Source organism: Pholcus phalangioides, unplaced genomic scaffold (genome assembly GCF_987345545.1).
Source record: "Pholcus phalangioides strain wild (caught in Gottingen) unplaced genomic scaffold, Ppha-v1.0 ptg000001l_1, whole genome shotgun sequence".
Taxonomy (NCBI): Eukaryota; Metazoa; Arthropoda; class Arachnida; order Araneae; family Pholcidae; genus Pholcus; species Pholcus phalangioides.
This window is the reverse complement of record NW_028301594.1, coordinates 12,314,666-12,341,254: the sequence shown is the minus strand read 5'-3', so window position 1 is coordinate 12,341,254 and position 26,589 is coordinate 12,314,666. Positions and strand designations below refer to the sequence as shown.

General features: G+C 34.3%; 1 long non-coding RNA gene across 2 annotated transcripts in view; it reads right to left on the bottom strand.

The window, feature by feature from the left end:
- Nucleotides 1-26,589, bottom strand: part of LOC149089890 (uncharacterized) — a 277,922-nt gene that overhangs the window by 220,398 nt on the left and 30,935 nt on the right. For both annotated transcript variants that reach the window (XR_016195731.1, XR_016195734.1), the window contains exons 2-3: nt 15,699-15,755; nt 15,416-15,509 (exon numbers count right to left, since the gene is read on the bottom strand). This is a non-coding gene — a long non-coding RNA (uncharacterized LOC149089890). The remainder of the gene's footprint in view (nt 1-15,415; nt 15,510-15,698; nt 15,756-26,589) is intronic.

Here is a 26,589-nt window from a genome sequence, read left to right as displayed (position 1 = left end):
AATGAAACCGGGCTGCGGGCTCAAAAAGGTTGAGAAACACTGCCCTATAGGAATACGTCACCAAAATGGTCTAGTTCCACACTACAATATACATATAATACTACACTGTAAAATTGCATTACACTATAAAACTTTTGTGAAAGCTCTTTGACAAAACTTGAAAAATGCAACAAATAAACTAACATGTATGTAATACGTAAAATGTACGTCCAGCAAATACAGCCAATAAGCTTACTATAAGATTCCTCAAAGGACTGGTTATATTTAGAAGATGATGACTTTAGAAAGAAAATTCAACTTTTAATCAACGGGGGCTCGAGGCCCGGTCCCTCGTTCGCCGGACGAGTGCTCTACCCCCTAAGCTATAGAAACAAATAGAATTTTTCTCCCTTGTATATGTATGTTACTGCCAAAGCCCGAAGTGACGACGGACCTGGCCACTTGGCGAATTAGCCAAGAGTTTTGATCAAAATCCGAATTGCGGAAATAATTCAAACTTTGACCGGCTATTTCGCGAAGTAGCCGGAGATCCCTGGCCAAAACTCGATGCGCTGAAGTAAGACGGCCTGGTAGGAGCCAAATATATATTTTTAATCACCAACGTGTAATTCCGATTCCTTTGATCCTCAGGGTTGTCATAGTTAATCGTAATTATCACAAAAAGATACTCCAACGTGGTAATGACCCCAGATCATAGGGATCGATTTATAGGGATATATAGGGATCGATGTACAGGGGCCGGTGAAACCCTGAATTTCGGACATTGGCCGGGTCAACTGGGCCAGTCAATTGTTGAACTGGTCGATTTCGGGCTTTGGCATAGTAAAAAAAAAGTAGTGGCATAGTTAAAAGTAACATATATGCACCCGAAACCACTGGATTGGTAATCTTCTGTCCTCATCATCACAAATATATCAAGCATTTCGCATACATCAGCTATTGCTGTTGTCACCAAATCATTTTTCAAAATGTTTTCTACATCCGTGTCCCAGGTGTCAACACAGCAGATATAACTGGCATATCACTTTGACTAACTAGTAAGAACTATTCGAAGAGTGTAAGGAAAACACGCACACAGAATATAAACAATTCAACTCAAACACAAAACGTCCGGTCTATAATCTCATATTCAGAAGCGCATTTATAGTTTTGCCGCCTGTGGGATAAATGAATTTTGCCTCCCTTCTCCCATTCCAGTCTAATTTTCTCGACTACTCTTTCTTAAAAGTCGCTACCATGTGCTAGAACCCGCTTAGCCTTCCACTTCCCATTCCAGCAAGTACACCTGCGTCTCTAACTCACTATTTTGTTCACTCCCATGTTCATCACACTCTCCAAGTCACTCTTTTAGTCATTCACACTCTCCAAGTCACTCTTTTAGTCATTCACATGCTTGCACACCGTTTCGGTCACTCACATGTTCGCTCGCTGTTCTGTTTTGATCACTCACATGCTTGAATATGCTCTAGCAGGAGCGGATCTAGAGCTCGCTGTCGGTAGGGTGATTCTCCGCTCCCCCACCCCCAGCTACCACATTTTATGTATATGGTGACCATATGTCCCGTATTTTCCAGGATATTATTGGTTCTTTTCTCTGTTCCGACTTTTTTGAAAGAAATTCCCCGGTTTTCTTGAATTTATTATTTAATGACAAACATTGATACCAGTAATTGTCAACGGATTTATTGAATGTAATATTATCATATTCACTCGAAGTCACTCTTTTGGTCACTCACTAACCTTTTGTTGTCTGGACAGAGGCAGGTTTATTGAGATTTATACAAATTGTTCTACCCCCCCCCTTTCCCATTTTACAAACTTTCTTGGCCACTCATTCATCAAATTTTTCTCCTCTATGAACTTTCCGCTCTGGGCTATAGCCCACTAAGCCTCCCATCTTCCCTGTAAATACACCACTGCTCATATTACCCAGAATTCACCCAATTGCACGTGATGACTTCAGATAAATAAACAGCACTTCAAACAAGAATACCAAAGTGGCCAACACGCTTCAGATACTGGCCGCGAATCCTACTCTCTTGAAACGCTAATGTGACATGCATTTTCGAACGCACGTAGTATGTCCATGTGTAACAGTACAAAGAAATTAATGGCTTTACTTCGATTGATACACTACCCCAGCACTCAAAAATTTCTGAATCACACCTTCCGTTGTTGCCATTATTTATTTTAATACTAATACTAATTATATTTGCTTCATTTATAATTTATTTTATTTATATTAATAAAACAAATCACTAATCTTAATTTAAATCAATGTAATATTTTGTGTCTGCGTATATGTGTGTGTATGTATGTCATATCCATTAGATGATTTCTCTGTCTTGCGTTTTTTCATTGCTTTGTTTGTTACTTATTTATTTATTTTTTTAAATTATGATTAGTTTGTTATTAATATTTACTATTCGTGTCTGAAAATTAACTCAATTATAATGGTGCCCACCAGTATGGATCGACAACGATCCCTTGGATGGATTTTTTTCGTTTTGCCAATGTAATTTTTATGATGTGATGAATAAAATTGAAATTGAAATTGAAAATTGATATATTCAGTAGTAAAGATAACACAGAACAATCCTCAATTTGATTCAAAATTAAAATTTTGGGAAATTTTAATCAAAATGCGAAGAAAATGGCATATAAAAGTTGTCAAATTTCAAACACACTGTCAAAAAAAGTTTATATTAACTTAAAGTTTCCGAACTTACTTGAGAAAAAATACGTGAATTCTTTTTTCTATGTACTATAAAAAACCCGTAAAATTTTCGATCATTTTTTATATGATAATTTTGAGAATGAAAAATATGTTCCACGTTGGTGGTTAAACGGTTGAATAAAAAATTTTCCCCAACCCGGAAAAAGATTTCCCCCATTACCACTATTCCCTCGAATCAATGAAAATATCGAATATACGCAGGAACGTATGCAGGGTAAAAACGCGTATGCGTATCTATAATCGCCACTGCCGCCATCTATTGACGAGAATGAGAATCGAGAAGGGCGTCAAAGAATTTGCTTTTTCTGTCACGTTTCAATCACAAGATAAATAACAGCTGAATTTCACTTATAAAAAATGACAAATTTTAGGCAATTAAATATCTCAACTATCCTCATTTACCCCTCTTATTGAATAGTGTATTTTAGACATATATTACAGTAAATGGATAAAACCGGTTATTATGCATAATCACTAACAATTTAGGTAAGTTTGATAAATTTTGCAGATTTAACACAAATCACCGGTTCTTGTGTTATGATTCCCCCAGCTCGTATTGGCAGATATGATAAATTACCTATGATTTACTTAAATTCACCGGACATTTTGCTCAAACTCCGGTCTAGGATGATGGATTCGATTAGTGCTCTTTATTATGTTTGAAAATGTTGGCAAATGTGAAGAAAGCTAACACATTACACGAAAGACGTGATAGTTTATACGTTTTTTTAATCCTTAAAACACTCATTTTCATTTAATTTTGTTTTTATCGCAAAATGCAGTAGTGCACACATCACCATGAGCGCCGGAACCTAGGGGCTGAGGCTATTTAAGCCCCACCGCACCCCCAACAGATTTCGAAAGGAAGCTGAGTCCTCCCCCTCCCACCCAATAATTTCTGATAAAGCAATGTAATGCACTCCCCCTCTTCTGCGTACGGGATTGAGTCCCGTTTATACGGGACGACCAGCAACTTTAGTCCCCCTCCCCACCGAATGTTTTCTTCCTGTCGGTGCCTCTGCCCATCACGTACGGAAGAAACTGATAAACAGTTGAATTGAAGTTATATTCTGCATGGTTTCTTCCATATTTATCATACTTACCAACTTTATTCTGGATTTATGCTTGATCACCGGTAAACGTGATAAATGTAGCGAAATTTATTAAACTTACCGAGACGATTAGTGATTATGGATAATCATCGATTTATTACTTACCGCAACACATACATGGCAAATACATGGTCAAATACCAATTTCTTTTCTATATTCTCAATTTCTTTACTTTCTGTATTCCAGAAAATGACATGTCTAGGATTCGTTTCAGTGCAAAATACGGCTATATCTTCTTCACATCTGAGCCAAAACTGACTATTAAACTTTCTTTTAATTTATTTGTGTTAATTTCATGTCAAAAAATAATTTTATTAGTTTTATTGAAACAATTAATAATTGTTGGAACAATTAATAATTGTTCCAATTTATGACAAAACTGCCAAATATTGGGCCCATTTGGTATTGATAACTAGTTTCTTAAATCATTGTATTTGAGAAGTCTAAAAATATTGCACAATAATTAAGCATGACTTTTCTTTGTAATTAATGCAAATTTACAATTAATTATTTTTAATTAAAATAAATTAACTTTATTCAAAAATAAGCAGTGGTTATGATTTTGAAAAATCTCATATGCCAAATGACAAAATGAATTAAGAAAAAACTATTTATTTTTATTTTTAAAAAAATTATTTCTCTTCGTGGTCATGAAAAAAAAAATTCAGATCCAAAATTAGGATATCATTTCTGAAAATTTCATTTTTGAAAATCATAAATTATCAAGTCCTAAAAAATCAAATTTCTTGGCAAACATATTTAAAAAAATACTATGGCAGTCATGGGACATTCTAATTTTCAAAAATGTTCGTCTCATACAAAAATGTATACGAAAATTAATTGAAAAAAAATTTAAGTAAAGCATTGCGCAAATGTAAGTTATAAATGGGTTAAAAAGAAAAAAAAATTAATTTAGTGATTCAGGTCGATATACCTAGGACCATTTCAATAAGGTACATATATGTGTACCTCGGGTCTTGACAAAATAGACATGAAAAACAATTTAAACTGGTTAAAAATGAACTGAATAAAGTGCAGTACTTTTTATCTACTCAGGGTTGATTCTTTATCGATGTCATATTTTTCGAGAGCTATCGAAATTTTACGTGTTCAGAGATTAATAAAATCACACCAAATTGAGAGAATCGGAAATAAAATGCAGAGGGAACCAAGTATTCAACTTTGCTAAGCAAAATTTAATTTTTTTATGTTTAATAGTAAAAAATAAATGAAAACAGTATATTTCTCCCTTTAAATAACCATTTTAGCTAACTAAAAAATAACTAATTGATTAAATTGCTGTTTTGATGTATTATTTCAACTAAAAATACGTTAACAGCACCCATTTACATCCGTATTTGTGAAGAAGAAAAAAAATCAATACATTTTCTTGGGGGTGAACATGAAGATTTTCCATTAAGCTGAATTTGTTTTGAAATTAATTCCATTATAGAAGACCAAATTTACATTAAAAGAGTTTTTTAAAATATAATTTTGATCAGAATTGTAATTTTTGATCAAAATTGTAATACTATTATTACTATTAGTATTATTATTTGAGAGTACTTGAGAGCCTGTGACCTAAATTTCACGATGGGGAAAAAAAGAAGGATAAAAAAAAAACGAACAAGGGCTGACATGGGCCCCCTTAGGAGTGGGGATGATGTACAAGGCAGTAGTGCTGTGTAGTACTGACAGTGGCCTATTTTTTAACCCGCCACACGCTCTGCATGTGGGTCGCGTGTCCCCCTTTTTTTTCACTGCACATCATTCAATAGTGTACTAGCAGTTGTACTAACTTAAAAAGTACTAGATCTAAAAAAAATTGCAAAAAAGATAAAATGTTCTAAGAAAGAGACTCAGATACTCCGAGGAGTAGTAGTACTTCACCGGCTGTGGGGGTTAGACGGGTAAATAGCATACGCTCGCGTGCCTGGTTTAGATGGTTTGCAAAAGGTATACGATTTTTTGTAATACCTGAAAAAGAGGGAAAAAAAATTCGAGAATCACTTTTTTTTCCGTAAAAAAATAGGATAGAAGTACATTCACTTTTCATGATTCCCTACTATATGGTGACCTACATTAGAAATTGAATTCAAGATTTTTCTTTTCAATATAATATCCTGCTGTTGAAATGTTTTTTCATCCTGTAAAGGCTCGTGTTGTCCCGTGTACATAGTCCCATGTAGAATCGGGTTGATATCAGAACTGAAAATACTATTGAATGAGAAAATTTAGAGTTTTTCCTTTTTTTTTCAACCTATCATTTTCACATCAATTAAAAAAAAAACAGAAACCCTTGAATTCTGCAATTTTGTAAAAATTTGAAAAAAATTCAATTACATTTCAGTTTATTAATAGTATAATATTAATAGTAATATTCAGTTTATTAAGTCTAGTATAAAATAAATTATAATATTTGAATTCAAAAATATACTTTTTTTTTCTAGATAAAGCAATAAAATATAAAAGGAAAAAAAACTGTATTCGAGTTTGGTTTTCTTGTAAATTCAAATCTATTAGAAAAACTGTACAATTAATTTGAATACACGAGTATTCAAATTAAATGTATAGTTTTTTGAATTAATTTAAATATGCAAGAACTCAAATTTTATATAGTTTTTAAATTAATTTGAATATCCTCTTTAAACCTGAGACAAAACTAATCATTAACATTTTTTTTTTCGATTTATTTGTGTTTATTAAGTCAAAATGTCATTAAAACAATTAATTAATTAATTGTTTCAATATAGATATATTTACTATTACCATTTGAGTTGGGTACCCTTTTACGCATACCTTAAATCTTAACTTGAAAAAAGAATCATTAAAACCATTTAAAAATCATTAAAAACCGTTAAAAATGAAGGAACACCTGTGTATCCCTGGAACGAAGAGGATAAACTAGAAAATCGAACTCCACTTATAAAAGTATAAATATTTATCCCTACATTTTAACATTAAAATTGAAATATTTTAATCTGTGACCACTGTCTTTTTTTTATTATAGCATAATTACTCGCAGAATTTCTTGCATTTAAAAACTTTTCGTTCTCATAATTTGTTTAAAAAAAACTTTTCTCAAAATCTTTTTAAATTTCATTTGATTAGTTTTTGTTAGCTTTCTTATGAAATCATCATTTATAAATATATGGATTTCGCAAATTAGTAGAATACATTTTATACTTCTCTCCAGGTCATCTATGTGCTACGGTTAGTGTGATAAATTTGTGATTATGCATAATCGCTAATCATCTCGATTCCTTTTAATTTAGGTAAAATAATAAATATAGATAAATTTATCACTTTTACAGATGATTATGAATAATAATCAAGCTTCGTTGGTAAATTTGCTAAAAAAATAATTTTGCCGCTGATTATACATAATATCCAAGCGTATAGGGTTAATTTGATAAATACTGTATGAAGAAAAATCGCGAATGAGTCTAGTATGTTTGATAAATATAGTCGGACAACGATATATAAAGAAATTTGTTAAATTGAAGCTCGTTATATTGGGGTTAGACTGTAAAATTTGGTGAGTGGGAGTTCATTATATCGGGGTTCAATTTCAGAAGTCGTCAAATAGTTGTCGAATATAGGAGTTATTTCGGGGAAGTTCAAAAAATTCGTTAATTAGAGTTCATTATATCCATTTCAGATACTGGCTCACAAGACGGCCAACTAAATAATAAAATGCCCCGTGGCAATGGCGCCGATTGATCCCATTTACAAATACGAAATGGCGGTTATGCATAATAACCGACGAATGTGATGAATTTAGTACGATTTAATCATGCTTACTAACGGTGCTTGGGTATTATACATAATCGTCGGTAAAGGTGATAAATTTAGGGAAATTACCGAACTTACCGAAATGGTAGGTGATTATGACCAGTATTATGCGTAATGACCAGTTTTTAGGCATAATAATTGGATTTATCACATTTACACACCGTAACATATGGAAGACTAGAATCAATCAATCTTAAAATACCGGTGCGAAAAATGACATTTTTGCAGGCATAAAACAACGCATAATTATATACGAGGACAAGTAAAAAATTACGGACAATTCTTTTTTTTTTTTTTTTTTTTGCAATTTATACACAAAAATGTTTGGTTTAGGCAGCAGAACCATGAGTAGAATACAAGTTGTCCATTGTAACGAATCGGTTTTAGCAGTACCATATCTCGAGCTTGCTGAAACTTCTTGTCCAGTGGTCGATGTTGGACAACGTCCTGCAATGTCTAGTCGTGCATCACACTTGTCCGGATACTTTTAAACTTCGCGATCCACTCACATTTCTATGTATAAGAGCATAGGTTTCCAACTGTGTTTCGCGGAACTCTGCGGGGTTTGTGAGTTTTTTTGTTTTTTTTTGGGAGGGGGGGAGAGTTTCGTGGAATCATACCATAGGAATAATAGGTTTTGGGTTATCCGCGTGGCGAGTTATCGAGGTTCAACTGTATTTTTTCAGAATTGATAAAAAATATTTCTAGAATTATTGAAAGAAATGTGTTCAGAGTGTTTAATGAGCAATCGCTTCATTTTTGGATAACCAAGCACATTGAAAACAGTAATTCCAGTAATTTTTCCCTACCGACCTCATCGGGCTGCGGACAGTTGGACAACGGGACAAATTTAACTAAAGCATTACAGTGATATATATATATTATATATTTTTACTACAAATTATTATTTTGTTCAATGTTAAAAACTAAGCATATAGAAAATTTCCAACGAGTGACCATTACTATATTTAAGCGCACTGAAATTTTTAAGACCCAGCAACCCGAGATGACTCACTGGCAAACTCATTTTTATGTTATTGAAATTGCCACAAGGCCGGGAGCGATCATTTTGAGACTCAACACAATAACTTGTGTTGAGTGTTTGGCATATAAATACGACTTGTCCAAGAAGTTTACTAGGGATCCCCTAGTAAAATAATAAGTATGTAAAATGAACAATTTATTTGGATACTTCTTTCCAATTGAAATAAGGTTCCATAACCGGTTGAGAAGAAAAAGGCTTGAGTAAGAACATCCGAGACGGACTGCGTAGTAAGGTTTGCAGACGGTAATTCCTAAATAAGAATTTTTTAAGCAGCACTTGGTCATTATTTAATTTCTAGCTAGAATTTTTTTAGACAATTGAGATGGAATTATGTCAACGCTTTTTTTATGTCTGTTTTACTTTTCTTAATATTTTGCAGCCTAGTTCTGCTGCGGCCTTCGCACTTGTCAATGTCCGGTCTTGGAACGTGAATAGGCTATGATTCCACATGTGAGAAGACAACAGTAAATTACCGATTTCTTTTCAGGCACCAACAGCGCGGAAAAATATAATTTTCTCGTATGTATAATAACTATAAAATAAGTGTAAAATCTAATACTTAGATTTCTAACTAGTGACCGCAATAATTGTATGACGACCAGTATCAATAATACAAAAATTGATCAATTTCACCCTGAATCTAATGTGATGTCTTGCAATGGGGTGATGGAAAAAAATTCTGATAAATGGCGGTAAGGCAAGTAGGGTTGGGAAAACTCTGTGATGGTTTTGATCATATCAACAGTGACAATAGTAATAAAGCAGATTCAGATGATTTATATTAAAAATTTACGAATCCTATATGAATTATTTTGTTGAAGTGGAAAAAAATTATGTGAATGAAACAACACGACGCTATTTTGTGCCTTCTTTTCAACAGTGAGAACTGGTTTTCCTAATGAAATAAGTAAATCCAGTAATAATATTTAGTAATGTTTTTCGGGCAATTATCTTAAGTCACATGACCGACCGGGCATGTAAATTTTTGCAGATTTGGCCAGCCCTGCTCTGTAGTAGAGCAATGTCCTCCTATTGTGTTGTAAGCATTCGATATGTTTTAGCTCCTGCCACACCGTCCAACCAGAGAAATTCGAGTAATCATCGTTCTCTCCTCGGTACACACTGCCAGTGGAGCGATCGTGTTTACGTCGAAGCAGAAGCAAGAAAAATGACGTTTACAAGGTCGAACTTCGATAACGTGTGATCACAGGAGTATCAACTCCAAGCATACATGTGCAAAATGGAGTGTGAAAATGTAGTGAAAGTGCGATTTATTTACGACTTGCCTACGTGCATGTGTTTCAACATGGGAAGCCAAAGTGCAAGTGTCATCAGAATACTCTGTAGCAGTTGTTCTCAATCTGGGGTCGTATGGGCCCGCTTTGTGGTCCCATGGGGGGGGGGTTGGGTAAAAAACATGAAGCAGCGCCACGACAAGTGGAAAAGAGGGCCCACAGAAAGCTGTTGAGAAATTAATCTTTCCAGTAATGTAGTGGGAAAAAATGTGACCATTAAGAATAAAGCAGAGCTGTTCATAGAACTAAGACCATCACCATAAACCTATATGGACATGACCCGCGGGCGTCATGTCTATAGGTAGCCTACATGATAAAATCTGGTACTATGACTTTCGTCTGTAAGTACGTAAATACAGCGAAACCTCGCTGCAACGACACTTGATATAACTGTAAATCTCGCTGCAATGATATTTTTCTTGGTTCGCAGAACATCGTTGTATTGAGATTTCGCTGTATGCAATCTGTTACTTTCAGCCAAGTATGGGGTGCAAGAACATCACTTTACCCGTTGACCCATGATGTTGAGAAGGCCATGAATAGAAACCCCTACAAGAAAGAAGCTCACTGAACTCTCGCCCAGGGTAGGCTCGGACAGAGGGCAATGTACCGGGAGGGATAATTTATTCCGTATGTTAGTTGGATTTTCTCGTGTTGTACACGGACGTATTTTTCCCTCATAATTCGGCTCTTGGGAGGGATGATCACATGCCTCACCTCTTCGAAATCCGTGTATGGGTTATAGTTCCAAATATCGTTCTTACGTATAAAATTTATGTTAATTATAAATTTAGTTTTTACTAAATTGAATTCAGTAAGTAGAAAGTGTCTCGCTCCTGGATGAGAATAGGGGGGCCGTAGCTATGATAGGGGCACCACGAGAAGAAACCATGGTCCAAAGGGGACTATAGAAAGGTTAAGAAACACTGCTCTGTAGCATAGCCATCTCTTCATTATTTAAAATAATCTTGATTCGATCATGGATTTTATGCATCATGGTATCAAATCATAATGTTTCTGGCATACATCGCAATAGAGCAGCTAATTTCGACCTTGACTCTCATAGTTGGAATTTTAAACCGTAGATATAGTAATTCGCTTGCTTTGGGCTCGCTTTTTTTTTAGCATGACAACACAACTTATGGTTACAACACAACATATACGAATATATAATTACAGTAGAAGTATAATATAAATGAAATTATACATAGACGTACCTTAATCAAATAACACGATACCGCGGAAACACTGATGCAGCTTCACGGGCATGGTGTAAACGTATCGTAGCAGGAAATATTGACAATGCTGTTAATCAATTACCTACATGTTAGTTGGATAAACCACTCCTGTTGGGAATGATTTATGAAAGTTATGATATATTGGATGTCGAAATAATTTGTGTATGTTTGTGCGTAAAGAATGAATTCTAAAAGTTATTTTAAGCAGAAATTAAATTACTAGCTTGGCACATTGGAAGAAATGCATTTCCAAAAACTGCAAAAAATTTTATTTCCGTTTATATGACCATTATTCCCTTATTTATGTTTGGAATAAGTTTACTTCCTCAAATGAATAGAATACAGTGAATCCCCGCTTATAATGCTCCCACTTTGAACATTTTGCTCTTAGTACGACTTATTTTAGTGGTCCCGTCTCTAAATACTCGCCAAGATATCTCGTTTTAAACGCCCACTACGTTTTTAGGACGAAAATTTACATAAAAATGAACATGATAAATTTTTTTTTCCAGTACGATTTATCAATATCCCCAACGACGCTTGAGTATTATGCATAATCACCGGTAAAAGTGGTAATTTTTTTTCAATATTCATTAAATTTAGCAACGACGCTTGTGTGTATTATGCACGATAACTGAATTTATCACATTTACCGTAATCTCCCATGAAAAAAGCCAACTGTCACGCAACTCAAAGGTCATAGATGATAGTTCCAGTGAGTAAATCTTTCTCAATGGCAGAAAAAAAATGTGCTAGAGATAGACACTCGCTGAGAAATTCCTGCAACAGGTTTTCGAAAAAGCTTTAAGAATTCCAAACGGAAAAAAAAAGAGAAAAGTTCCATGAGATCTGATAAACAGGGAGAAAAATATTACACACTTTTTTTTCATGAATAACTGAAAAGAAGCACAAATAAAATTCTGAAAAAAAATCATGGTTCAGATTTTTTTTCTTTTTTTTTTTTCAAATTTTTATTTTGCAAAGAAGCGGGAAATTGAGATATGTGAAATCAACAGGCTCTCTGTCAGTGTTGTAGAGTTGTAAACTTCACGAAGGAGCGTCTCTCTCTCTCTCTTTTTCTTCGGAATAGTACGTTTTCTGCCACATCAATCATCTTTTTGCTCCCGCCAGTAGTTCGAGGAATTCTATTTTCCCAAGTTTTTTTTTTTTTTTGCTCTTCAATGGCTCGTAGCTGTGATATTTGTGGCTGTTTTCCTCCCTCTCCATCGAAAAGAGAGAGAGAATATATATATACGGAATAAAAGGGATGTCTACGAGGTTCCCAACAAATTATACGAGAAATATTCATTCGGTCTCGACAAGAACTTCCTTAAAGCTATAGTCATGGAAGAATTTCGTTTTTAGGCCTTTCCTTACAGGAGAACAAAAAAAAAAAAAAAATTCCCACAGTGATCATTGGGAATCGGCTCAGATTTCTTTATTGAGAAAATTCTCTTCACATAAAATCGATCGGTTAAAAATAGAAATGCTATGCATGTCAATGGATGAAGGTTGAAGCTCGACGACAAAGCGTCGATGTAAGAAAAATACTTGTATAATGGAAGTTCTTTTATTCGGAATAGATCACCTTTTTGGTGAGAAAAACCAACTTTCTAATGATTTAGTTTCAAAGTGAAGAGCTTATTTCCGAAGCGTTTTCTATGAAATATCAAACTGCACGCATCGTGTTTTTCATTTTCATACACAACAGCTATTGTTATTTATTCATTATGGTCTATGTATAACTGAGTCATTGCCAATATTGGCACTGCTCAGCAAAATGCTTTACTATTTGAATTGTCAGTGAAAGTGTATCATAAATTGGCGCTAGACATTTTGGAGATAAGGAAATGAGGTGTGAGGATGGTTTTGAAACCCTGGTAATAATATACTTGGCGTCCATCATCCAGTCTTCATCACTGTGATGTGATTCAGGTTCGAACCCCCAAACGACATATTTGTACATACACAGGGTGTCTTGTAAGTGCTAATGCGACCTTTATCCCATCAACCGTTTGTTGTAGAGGTATGGTTTCAATGTAAAAAAAAGCTCAAAACGTGATACAAAAATCACCCTGTACCAGTTTCGAGAGTGTGCTTCACAGAATAAAAAAAAATCTAAATTTTTATACGGTACCTCCTTCTCTCTAACTTACAGCAAAGACAGCATAAATGAGGGGAAAGAAGCGTTGTCCATTAGTTCTTGCTGTTCTTTCATAACATTTCCCCGGTTTTTAATTCCAATATCTTAGGGAATATTGCATTTGCATACATGGACTTTGTCTGTTGGCATTCCGGAGAGACCGGGAAACAACTTTCTAACTGGAAGTTAGAGTACATGGTATTGGGGGGGGGGGCTCAGGGGCGTAGCCAGAAATTTCGTTCGGGAGGGGACCACTTTCATTTCTGTCCACGGTGTCGGGAACAGCATTTAAAATTCGAGATGTATTGATGAATCAGATCCTTGACGTAATTGCAAGAGACATTGAACATGTTTGACAGCTCATCGTAAAAAATTGGCCAAATCTATGTAAGGCGTATTGGAAATACAGTCTACTATAAAGTGTATGGCTTACAACAATCTCGCTATTACGAGCTGTTTTCGGAAAGTCAATATCAGAGATTCAAAAGTTTTTCATTCATAGCGAGTTGCGAAAATAGGAAGCTTTCGATGTAACGTCAAAATAAATAAATAAAATACAATATCCTCGAAAACGAAGGTTTTTCTTTATTTCCCTTCAAGAATTAAACCAAACATGGATTACTACTGCACATGCGAAAAAGATAATTTTACCTCTTTTTCCCTTTTCTTATTCTTGGACTTTCCCCAATACAGTACATATGATGACCTAATTTGACTTTTGCCAAGTTCCGCTCTCCAGTGTAACTTGTCTTTTAAACTGCACCCACCCAGGCACTGACGGCATCCAGGCACCTACCTTCCAGTGACTGACAGACCCAGGACCGCAACTAGGTACTTTGTCATCCGGGCAAGCCGGCATTTTGGCGTCCCTTGTAATATAGAAGAAGCAGTTAAAGGATAAATTCAGCGCCCGGGGCATCAGACCCGCCTAGTTGCGGTCCTGGACAGACCACGGTGATTGTTCATTCCAAGACCATATTTGACCGGTACTTACAGTTTGATGTCATTTTCGAATGACCGGACAGGGATTAGTGGAAAGATGTGATGTCCATAAAGCCATGAAATTGAGTGGTGAGATAATAATTGGGAATTTTAGATAAGTTGGTCGCGTGTAGTAGTTGGTTGTATTTTATAGTAGGTTGATTGGCTAAATTATTTTGAAAATTCAAAATTCTGAACAATAGCATTAACTGGAATGAGCCAAAAATTAGTTCTAAGATTGCACTTCTGTTCATTCACTAACATCTGAACGAAATTGTCTAAAATACTAATAGAGAAGACCAAGCAAGAATGCTGTGCAACAGCGTTTCTAAACCGCCGGGCCCTGCCCCGGTACTGGACACTGACATCAGTCAAACCAGGCCATGAGTTGTTCACCTTTTCATTTTTAACCATCTATTTCCGATTAGTCGTGTATATGACCGGGCCTTCCGTTCACAAAAAGAAATAAACTGACCCACGGGCTTCCATAGGTTGAATACTACTGCTCCACAATTTATTACTCCTGACAGCAAAACCTGAAGATCTCTTACAACGAGAAGTCCGTTGGAACTGAAATCATATCGCCGATTGTGAGTGCTCGTTATAAGAGATGTTTACTATATAGTTGGGATATAAGACGCTTAGAAAGAACTCTATTTTTGAAACCTTTTTAACATGAGATGAAAGGCGTTCATAAAAATTTAGACGTCACATGACAAAAAAATCTTTAAGAAACTTTTTTCGTAAAAGAATCGAAAATTCGTGATTTTGGATATGCTTACCAAAACCTGTGGTCTAGATGCATAAGCGGATACAGGCTCCTCGAACGGGGGGGGGGGGGGAGACGGATCACTGAGGATGTGTACAGTGAGTCTGGGGATGAATGCCATTCTCCGCCCTCCCGCCTATGCTAATAGTACATTTTTTTCTAGTGAACAAGGGAGGGATATCCCTGATCATCCTTCTCCCTCCCCCCCCTCCCGCTTTATTTGCGTAATTTCTGAGGGTACAAAGTAGTAGTGATTTTGGTTATGGAAAACTGAAAATAAGATTTTCAATTAAAGCCTACCTTATAGTGAGTTTTCTTCCTGATATGTGCGGTAAATTGGCTTAGCGCTTGCTTGTAGTAAACTCATGTTACTTGCATTATAACGTAAAGTGCCCTAAAAATTTAAAATAATAGGTTTGCATTTCCCCCTACAAAGCATTAAACATTATCTAAAAAATTGTTCAATTCAATCAATCGCAAAAACAGTTTTCTTAAAAAGTAACAATTTTAGTAACAGGACAATATCGATAAATAACTAATAACTATGCAGATTTGAAGAAAATAAATAATTAAAAATGAATACCTTCTCTGTTCTGAATTTCTTCTCAGAAAGTAAGTGATTTTATGGAAAGTTATGAACCTAAAATGGAAAAATAAAACCAGGGTGAGGTTTTTCCCACAAATAACAGCATAAATGGAACCGGATAAATCCAGTTCAGATAACCAGTTAAAAGTTAAATAAATATTTCGGATCATTGGAAAAAAATTTATTTTTAACACAAAAAAAAAAATCTTGGATAAATATTTACAAACTATTAGATTCTGCTATAAATGAGAAATGTTGCAATTTATCTCAAAATATACCTTATTTAATTTCACTAAGCCCAGAAATTCAGCCACTAAAAATGATCGAAATAGGCAGACAAAAAAATTCCTAAAATCGGCACTAAAAACAAAACATTTGTATAATGAATGAAAAAAAAAAGTAACTAAAAGATATTAAGGGTAAGAAAACCGGCTAAAAAATTGACTACACTCACTGAAACTATTATTTGATCAATAGATTATAATAACTGCATTATTAGCTACGTTAATACTATTATTCTTAAGAGAGAAAGTGTTTGCAATATTTAAAATTTAAGTCAGAGTTAAATTTAATTGAGTAATTAATATGTAATTTTCTTACATTCAAAATAGTGCTACCTGAAATTAAAGAATATTATATAAAAGCTGTAACATTTTCATATGGAACTACTTGACAAATATTTTCTCACTAACGGCTCATTTCTCTCAAAATTTTCCAAGTATTGAGCTTTGTATTCGATCGGTTTGCATCGATCCGAAAGAAGAAAAAAAATGTTTCTAATTCCATAGTATCTTAATAACTAGCCACATGGTTAGCCACGATAGCGCATTTATTTATGGTGTAAAGAAAAATCAAATCAAATCAAAACAGCGTAGGGTACTCAATACTTTCTGGAGCCCTATCAGTTCCCATCCTGCCCTGTTGGAACAATGAAATCAAATGATGGGACACTGGGACAGCAGTAGTATAGATTTGAACGGCATTGTAGATGGACAGTCATTGGTCCGCGATTCATCTAGAATGCTGTGTGATACCTGAGCTAGACATTTTATGTGAAGCCTGTGGAAATACAAACTTTCTAATATATTCACACCTTTTCTGAATACATGGGTTGCTTTCGTCTACAGCTTTTTCTATTTTGGTGCAAATTCGACGGTATGTTGAAGCTACCTGAAAGTTATGTATACCACAGATATGAGAAATCTGTAACTTCTATGCCTAACAACAATTTCCCTACCTCTCAGGCACTTATGGCTATTTGCGTTTAAATTGGTAAGAATTCTGATAAGAATTAATACTAAAGATTGAAGATTAAAAAAAAAAATGTTTTGAGGTCCTCAATGCTGCAAAGTATCTAAACTCTACATAAAACCCTCTAAAACTAATGAATAAACACATAAAAATGTCAAAATAGGCAAGAAAAATTCAGAAAAGGAATTTTTACAAAAAATGGCATTTATGGTATTTTGCCTAAACTTCCGGTCTCTATTACTATACGTATCAGTTGGTGTGTCCGCTCTAGGATTTCACGAATACGATGGATATGATGAAATCAATGAATTTATGGTTTCTATAATGACTTTAGTTTTAAAAATGTCTTGTTCTGAAGTTATTCACCAAAATACTACACAAAATTCAGCTTGAAAATACTACCGAAACAACTGATCAAAATACAGATTGAGACTTGAATATATCTTTCAATGTTTGCTACTTGTAATGAACAACTATTCGGGAATGCCCTTTGATGTGAAAGGGAGCATTTTCACATACCTTATTATAAGAAATATATTCTGTATTACGCATATATATAGTTTAGAATTTTCATTTTTTAACATATAATTTTATTTTGTTCATCCATTTCTCATGAAATTTGCATTTCCAGAAATATTTTCAAAACATACAAATACTTACTTCACCTTCCTTTCTTACTTTTCATTCTTTCTTTAATAGATTTTTTGAATATTTTATATTTTGAAATGCGATTTGTTGCAATCTCGTTTAGCTGCATTTTGAAGAATTCAATGTTTTTTTTTTGACGAACGGTTCAGCAAAAGAATGACAAGAAAAAGTTTTGTAACATGTTTGTGTATTTACAGATTGTTAATGCATTATTTTGCAAAAAAAATGTTATAACGAGCATGTTTCTTTGAGGAACGGCATTTCAGCTTTTTTCGAAAATACTGTTTGATAAATAAAAGTTATAGTTGAAATATAAGCATAAACTTAATATTGGTAGTAATGATTCTAAGCATAATGAAAAATACATATATATTTATTTATTGTTTTATAGTCAACCAAGTCACGACTTTAGTTTCAAACTTATTATGAACGAAGCGGGTAAACAATTATTGTTAATGAATTTTCCAACATCTCCTGATGGCAATAGTTTTCAAATATTCTTTCATTATCAATAGTTTCTCACCCGATGACTTTAGATTGATCTTTTTATCATTAAGAGTTCGTTTATCTATTTTTCTAATACTTTTATTAATAGTGTCTTCAAAAAACACTTTCTTTACAAGTTGTTTTCAAACAATACTTTCTTTACTAGTTGTTTTCAAACAATATTTTCTTATTGGTTGTTTTTAAACAATACCTTCTTCACTAGTTGTTTTTAAACAATACCTTCTTTACTAGTTATTTTTAAACAATACCTTCTGCACTAGTTGTTTTTAAACAATACCTTCTTTACTCTCTCTCTCTCTCTCTAGTTGTTTTCAAACAATAATTTCTATACTAGTTTCTTTCAAAAAGCGTTAGTCCTCATTGGGTTTCGAGAAATGTTGAATTCTTCAGTGTCTTCGAGCAAATACTTCCGCGTGCTTTCTCCTTCTGTGGTTTCACACAATATTTTCTTCATCAGTAGTTTCAAACAGTTCTTTCCTCGTCAATTTATTTTGAACAATAGTTTTTTTCATCAGTGGTTTCAAAAATTTTTTTCTTCATTACCGATTTCGAATAATAATTTCTTTATGAATTTTTTATGTGTGCAATGTGTTACCTTTATTAGTGATTTCATACCATACAATTTATCGGTGGTTTAAAACAATGCCAACGTCATCAGTGGATTAAGAAAAATGATAATTTCTCCAAAAATGGGTTTCAAACAATAATTGCTTCAACAATTAGTTTCGAACAACAATTACTTCTGCTGTGGTTCCACACAATTCTTTCTTCATCACTCATTTTAACCAATGTCTTACCTTCAACAATGGTTCCATACAATACTTTCTTTAACGATGGTGTCATATAATATTTTTTTAACAGTTATAATTGTAACAACACTTCCTTCCTCCGAGGTTCTAAACAATACTTTCATTGACAGTTACATTATAACACGTCCTTCCTCTGTGGCTTCAAACAGTTATTTTTTTTACCGATCATTGTGAACAATGTTTTTAAACAATGCTTCCTCAACAATGACTTCAAACAATGCCTTCTTCAACAATGGTTTCAAACAATACTTTCTTCAACAATGGTTTCAAACAATACTTTCTTCAACAATGGTTTCAAACAATACTTTCTTCAACAATGGTTTCAAACAACACTTTCTTCAACAATGGTTTCAAACAACGGTTTCAAACAATACTTTCTCCACTGCCGGTTTCAAACAATACTTTCTTCACTGCTGGTTTCAAACAACACTTTCTTCAACAATGGTTTCAAACAATACTTTCTTCAACAATGGTTTCAAACAACAACGGTTTCAAACAATACTTTCCCCACTGCTGGTTTCAAACAATACTTTCTCCACTGCTGGTTTCAAACAATACTTTCTTCAACAATGGTTTCAAACAATACTTTCTTCAACAATGGTTTCAAACAATACTTTCTTCAACAATGGTTTCAAACAATACTTTCTTCAACAATGGTTTCAAACAATACTTTTCTCAACAGCGGACCGAAACGGTACTTTCTTCCTCTGTGGTTCCAAACAATACTTTCTTCGATAATGGTTTCAAACAACACTATCTTTCTCTGTGGATCCAAATAACTCTTTCTTTGATGCCCATTTTGGAAAATAGTTTTTTTTATCGTCTGCTAGTTTAAAACAATAATTTCTTCCTGAGTGGTTCCAAACATTACCGTCTTTAAAAATTAGTGATTCGAAACAATACTTTCTTCAACAATGGTTTCAAAGAACATTTTCCCAATCAGCGATGTTTCAAACAATAATTTCTTCATCAGTGGATTTCAAAATAAATAAATTGCTGTCTCTCTGGGACTTCCAAACAGTAATTTCAGAAATAAAATATTACATCTTGATGGTACATACTGTTTTACGTCTGACGAAAGCATCATCTTACTTACTATTGTTAGAAATAGAACTTCAGTTCTCGCATTAAGGGAGTTCCATATTCTCATTGCATATAACATTTTTGAGAGATTTCCATCACATACGGCTCTTTATTTGAAAAATCGGTATCTTTGGATAAAGATGGAAAGCTCCATTATATACTGTTAAATGACAAACTTCAAATAATTATTCGATTGCGATATGAGATCTAATGTTGTAATAACTTACTGCAAAGTATTTCCCAATGTTTCTACTAATCCCTCTTTATTTCGAAATCGAGAAGATTCTATTGTTAAACTCTCGCATATGATGCAATATTTCAAAATTCCAAAATAGTTTTCTGCTCAAGAGGAGATCTCTCTTGAATCTGTATCGATTCAAGAAAATTTAGATGTTCTGAATCTGTTTACTTAAATGAGATGTTTTGGGAAATTTAAGGCTTTCTGAATTTTTTGATACCAAGAAGGTTTCAATAATAATTATAATTATTTATCTCTCAGATAAATATGCAATATAACTTTGCGATATTTTACTGATTGACCAATAACCGAAGAGCATATCTTAAAGAACCATTTGTAACTCTTTAACTGTAAATGACATTTTTCAATCTATCGCCTTTATTATGATGATTTTTTATAGTGATTTTGTTTTTCGAATGATGTTAGTAGCAAAGCATCAATAGCTCTCTCATTACGGTTTAATAAAGAAAAATCATTGAAAGAAAAAAATATCAGTGGATTACATAATTGAACCTTTTTATGAGTTTTCTTATGTTGAGAAGCAGTTAACAAGTGTTAAATACGTCTTCCATGTATAAATAATACAATGAAAGCTCGTTATAGCGAGTGCGGCTTATAACGGGAGTTCCGCTATAAAGAGTGATTTGCAAGTGATTGTCAAATAGCTAATGTTAACCATATAAAAAATATCGATTATAGCGAGTTTAAAATTAGGAAGCATTCGCTATAACATCAAAGAATTATCGAAAATGCCAGTGTTTCCTTAAATTTCTTCAAGAATTTAACACGATGGCTATTATCATGTGGCACATGCTCCTCATAATAGTTACTCAGAGGTGCTTCTAAGAAATAATGGATATACAGGAAAGCCAAATTTTTCGCCCCCCCCCCCACCACTACAGACATTGTATCCGTGATGATTTCATTCGACTTTTTTGCCTCTCCCATTGACCAAGAGACCACGGAACCTGAAGTTTAATGCAATTTCCGAATGACTGAAAAAAACGTGCTAAAAACATTTGTGATTAGCGAAAAACTGTTAACGAGTTCATGGAGCTATGAAATTGAGCAGCGATATGATGTCTGAGAATTTAAATTACTATGTTTATCGACTAAATGACTTCAATAGTACGAAACTCTATCCAAAACAGAATCAACAGCTGCGAGAAATGAAAAAAAAACCAACAATTTCACATAACCAAAGCTCTGCTTATTCGTTAAGATTGGAACGAAATGATCGATATAAAGCAGTGTCCTTTCTAGTTATCGAATTGAATTTAATCAAAACTAAATTTTTAATTTTTTTCAATTTTTTTTTTTTCAGATATACCTCTGGAACCATTGGCCACGCACGGATCCAGAACGTGGGAGATCAACCCCCCCCCCCCACCGCCAAGAGGCGAATAGAATTGAGAATACAGGCAAGCGTAAAATATGAGACAATTCAATGAATCTAATATCGAACCTCCCGACACATTGCCCTGGCTCCACGCCTACCCTGGGCTAGAGTTCACTGAGCTTCGTTCTTGTGGAGGTTTTATGCATAATCGTCTAAACGGCATGGGTCCTCAAACAAAGGGATTTTCTGGAGCCCATACTTAGCTGGAAGTAACAGTTTACATACGTATTTACATACATTCGAAAAACTTAGTTCCAGATTTCACCATTTAGCCCCTTCCACCCCATGGATATAAAGGCACGGTCATGCTCACATAGGTCCGCGCGTTAAGATTGCCCTGGTTCTATTAACAGCTCTGCTGGGTCCTGAAAGTAGTAATTTTTTCCCCCACTAGACTGTATTACACTTGAAATCTCGAATTCTTCACAGCTCTCCGTGGCCCCCTTCATCTGATTTACAATCGCGGCACCCCTAGAAAACCCTAGGGTCGCAAGGAGGCTGAATGGGCCTTGGTTGAGAACCACTAATCTAAATGACGTTTTAATACAGGTAAAGCAGCAATTTTCCACAATTTTTATCCCTTTCAGACAGTGGTGCCACAAATATGTGAGTTGCTTTTTCTCACTGTAAAAATTTTTCTTTTGACCCCATGGAATTAATCCCCTTAACTTAAAGGATTGCATACGTTTTGAGTTAGAAACATGGTGAATATGAACTTTTAGTTTTCGTCAGAGGGTAGCACTTAAAGTTGAACATTCAGGGGGGTTTTTAAGATGGCATCCAGGAGAATGTGCCTCATTGAAAGGAGCTATTTATTATATAAAATTTATAGCAATAAAATTCTGGAAAAATATTGTATGTGAAGATGAATATACCCTGTATCATCTTGGCTGAAAAAAATATGAATTACTTCTTCCCAAAAAAATTTAAATTTAAAAAAAAATTGAAGAAATAAAGATTTGCTTTCATTTATGTTTTTAATGAAATTTTTGAGAATCAAAAATGTAAAAGCATTTTGAAAATTCCAAAAAACGAATGCTCTTGTCTGAAAGGGTTGTAACCTGACAGAGCAAAAATTGGAAATTCGCTTATAACGTCAAATCCGTAAATGACAATTTTCTTCGTGATTGTGAAATGTCGTTATAACGAACTTTATTGTAATTGAAGAACTCTTCAAAAATATAGATCCTTCTTTCTTACTTTAAAAGTAGCAGAGAATAACGAGGCCGATATGAAATTCATGGAAGAGGTTTTTCACCCCATTCCTTGAGAGGACGTCTCCAGAATCTTGAAGAATGGAAATGTGAACCATAAAAGAGAGAGAGAGAGAGAGAGAGGAAGAGCAGATGTCTTGGTAACTTAACAAAGACCTAGACCTAGAATTATTTCCCTTTCACTCATATCCGTACTCTAAACCAAAGAAAAGAGACGACACTAAAGTTGAAGAAACTCGAGTGCCCCCAATATTTTACACACATTTACCTTTTCAGCTGATGAATCTCCTCCACTTCGATTCGATTTATACTTTCGTTGAAAATCGGAAAAATAAAACCTGGCAAACGAGGTACATAATAGAACCAACTTTTCTTTTAAACATATTCCTAATGTCATATTGAATAGTTATTTTCAAAATTTTTTATAATTCTTGTTGTCTCTTGATACCTTCTAGTTACTTAACATAGAAATGGTGAATATAATTGACTTTTGACATATCGACTGAGGATTCTCAAAGATACTATAAATACAGTGAAACTTTGATATAACGATAACCTGTGGATCAAAAAAAATATCTTTGTAGAGAGGTTATAGTTATATCGAGAGGTAGAATTATCATTGGGAACCTTCAAATTTATGTGCATCTCTTCTGAATTGGAGTTGTTAATACCACACTATAAAGTGCGTTTATGAGTGTTTATTCACAACATAAATTGTAATTAATTAGTTGAATAAACTTCATCATTTGTTCCACCCTGGAAAATAGTTTATTGTGCAATACATTCTTGTACTACACAGAAAGTATCTCCAAAGCACAACTTCATTAGACTTCCAAGAGCAAAAAATTGAATTTTTCTGTTTATAAGCCGAAGATTTTTTTATACGTTCAAAAATTTAGAGAAATTCAAAGATGTTATCAGACATTCGCGAAGGCATTTGAAAATATATTGAAGGTGGTTTTGTGCGAAATATGAGAAATATCTTTGTAGCAGAGAGTTTTCGAAATCTCAAAAAATATCGTTATAGGAGGGTTTTATGGTAGTAAAGGATATTGTGTCGAGATGAGTTTAACATAAGACTATAAGCAATTCCAAATACAATTTGAACAAATATCATTGTATCGAGTATCGTTGTAACGAGGTTTCACTGTATTCATTGACATCGATATGAGTAAAATCATCATTGTTACATCGATGATATATTGATATGATCAGTATTGTGGAAACATGGCTTCTGTTGACGGATGCTGAAATCCAACAAGATCGACCACTTTATGGGTGAAAAAAAGTTGTTAGGATTCTTAATATCTTACAAAGAAACCATCCACGGACTGAAATCCGTATTCAGGGTCTCTTACGCCCCCTGTGCAGCCGAATATTCACCCCTTTTTTTCCCAGCGTAACATCAAAAACATTCATGAAAAAATTGTCGACCCTCCAATTTTGCAGCCCTGTGTGTTGTGTATACAGTGGAATACACTTATAACGTTCAAGCTAGGTACGACCAATTTTCGTGATCTCCATTTTTTTCCCTATATTGATGTATTTTCCTGCATACAATGTTTAATTATTCTATTTTTACATTCTCACTCACAATTACAAAGTTTGGAAAATTCACATCTCTCTCTCGGATTTCTTTCCCCCTTGAAATCAGGTACATTTTCACCTTTTTTTCCAAAATAAATGATTATTTGTGTGCTAGTGATTTATTTGTATAAAAACTGGACCTGGGGGGGGGGGCTTTTTTTGTGATTATTTCAAGGCCAGATATTTTTCAGCTTAAAGAATCCACTGAACTAGGATCACCAATCTTGGATCGGTGGTATTAACAACTCCATCACCGATCATCTGGATATTCTTATTGACGAGCGGCTTAGTTTTTCGGAAAACTGTTCAACGGCTGTCAAAACAGCGAATATAATGTTAGGTTTCTTATACAATACAATACTTAAGTAGGTATCATCGCTTTCGCCGAAAGCAGTGGTTCTCAACCGGGGGTGCGAGAGAGAATTTTTGTGGATGCGAGATGGGGAAAAAATTACATGTTGACTGGTTTGTCAGGAAAATTAAAATGATGATAAATATTGAATTTTTTAATTTCTAAAAAAATATAAATCGTACCAATATTTTGATTTCTGTTCACAGAAATATGTCATACAAATTTTGCAATGTAAAAGTTTCTTTTTCTATTAGTGATTGCACTTGTTTTCCATTTTCGGTTTGGAAAAAATACCGTTATTTACTTAAACTATTTCGTGGTTTGTTTTACATTGGTACCTCGTGTTATTAGCACGTTGTTCTTAGATTTAATACCGAGTCGTGAACATACATGACTCAAGAGAAACGTAATATTACGTAATATGAATTTATAGTTATTATGGCTGGAATCAATAAGGGAAGAATATGTTAAAAAATAGTAACTTTCCTTCGAGATTTCGTTTTTGAATTAATTTTCGAAAATATGAAGCCAAAATTAAACATTAGCCATAGCCGAACAGATATTGAACAATAATTAAAAGAATTCATAGGAATTAATTGTTGGACATAATTAATGTAATCAATTACAGAAAAAACCCTGAATTTTCCAACAGATAAAAACGTATTATCCAAGAGGATGCGGGAAGGTAAGTCGCAATGATGAGGAGGTGCGGAAGAAAAAAGGGTTGGGAACCACTGACCTCTAAAGTGATTCTTCCACTTTTCCTGGGCTTAGTTCGCCCTGGACTGGAGTATGCCGTAAAGGTTTGGAGACCTTACCCACATAGGGATATAGACTTGGTTGTGGGCGGAGGGGGAGGGACGGCGAGAAAGGCTACGCGAGCTCTTGTAGATACACGAGGCTTGAGCTATGAAGAGAGACTGGATTTCTTGAATGTGTTTACATTGGAAGAAAGCAGGTGTCGAGGGGGAGAAATTTTCAACGGGTTGGATATGGTGGACTATATGAATTATTAATACACCGTCAATCCACTGATTCGACAAGGGGACACCAGTATCGATTGGTAAGGGACAAGTCCAGGTTGTGGTGTCGCAGGGAATTTTTCTCTAATAGGCTTGTAAATAAATAGAATTGCTTACCCCCGGAGGTTGTAAATTGTAACACAATTGACACTTTTAGAAAGGAATACGATGAATATATTACGGTAAACCGAGAAGCTACCCAAATCTGGATAAGACAATCGATGACTCCCAACGTCCCACAAGGGTCCAATTTGATTTTTCAGGAGGGAGCAATTTGAGTTTTTCCATGAAGGCTTGGATTCCCTTCCGAACTGCCTTCATTTTTTCTTCCCGTTCAAATTTTTAAACAATTATTTTTTGATGATTTCCTTCTTTTATTTTTCGCTTTCAGTGAAGGAAATTTGCCTAAGGGTTCTTCTTAATGTTTTGTGTTTCATCGAAAATTTGTGCCAGTAAGATGTAGTCCACAGACCCCCCTTCCCAATAAAATGAAGAAAAATGAAAGCCGCATCCTTTAAAAAATGATATTCTCTGTATAGCAATGTAAAACCCCAATCAGTTAATTATTTTCTCATCTAAGCTCACGGACTCCCCTTGAAGTCTCTCCAAGGAGGACCCCGGATTAAGAACAACTGCTTTTCACCAAATAAAAGTAGGTAGAAATGGGGGGGGGGAAACAAAGACCTCTAGTTTTAAAATTTTAAGATTTAAGGAGACCTAACAAAAAATAACGGTCATCTGACAGTCTAGTGGTTAGGGAGCTTGCTTTTGACTGTTC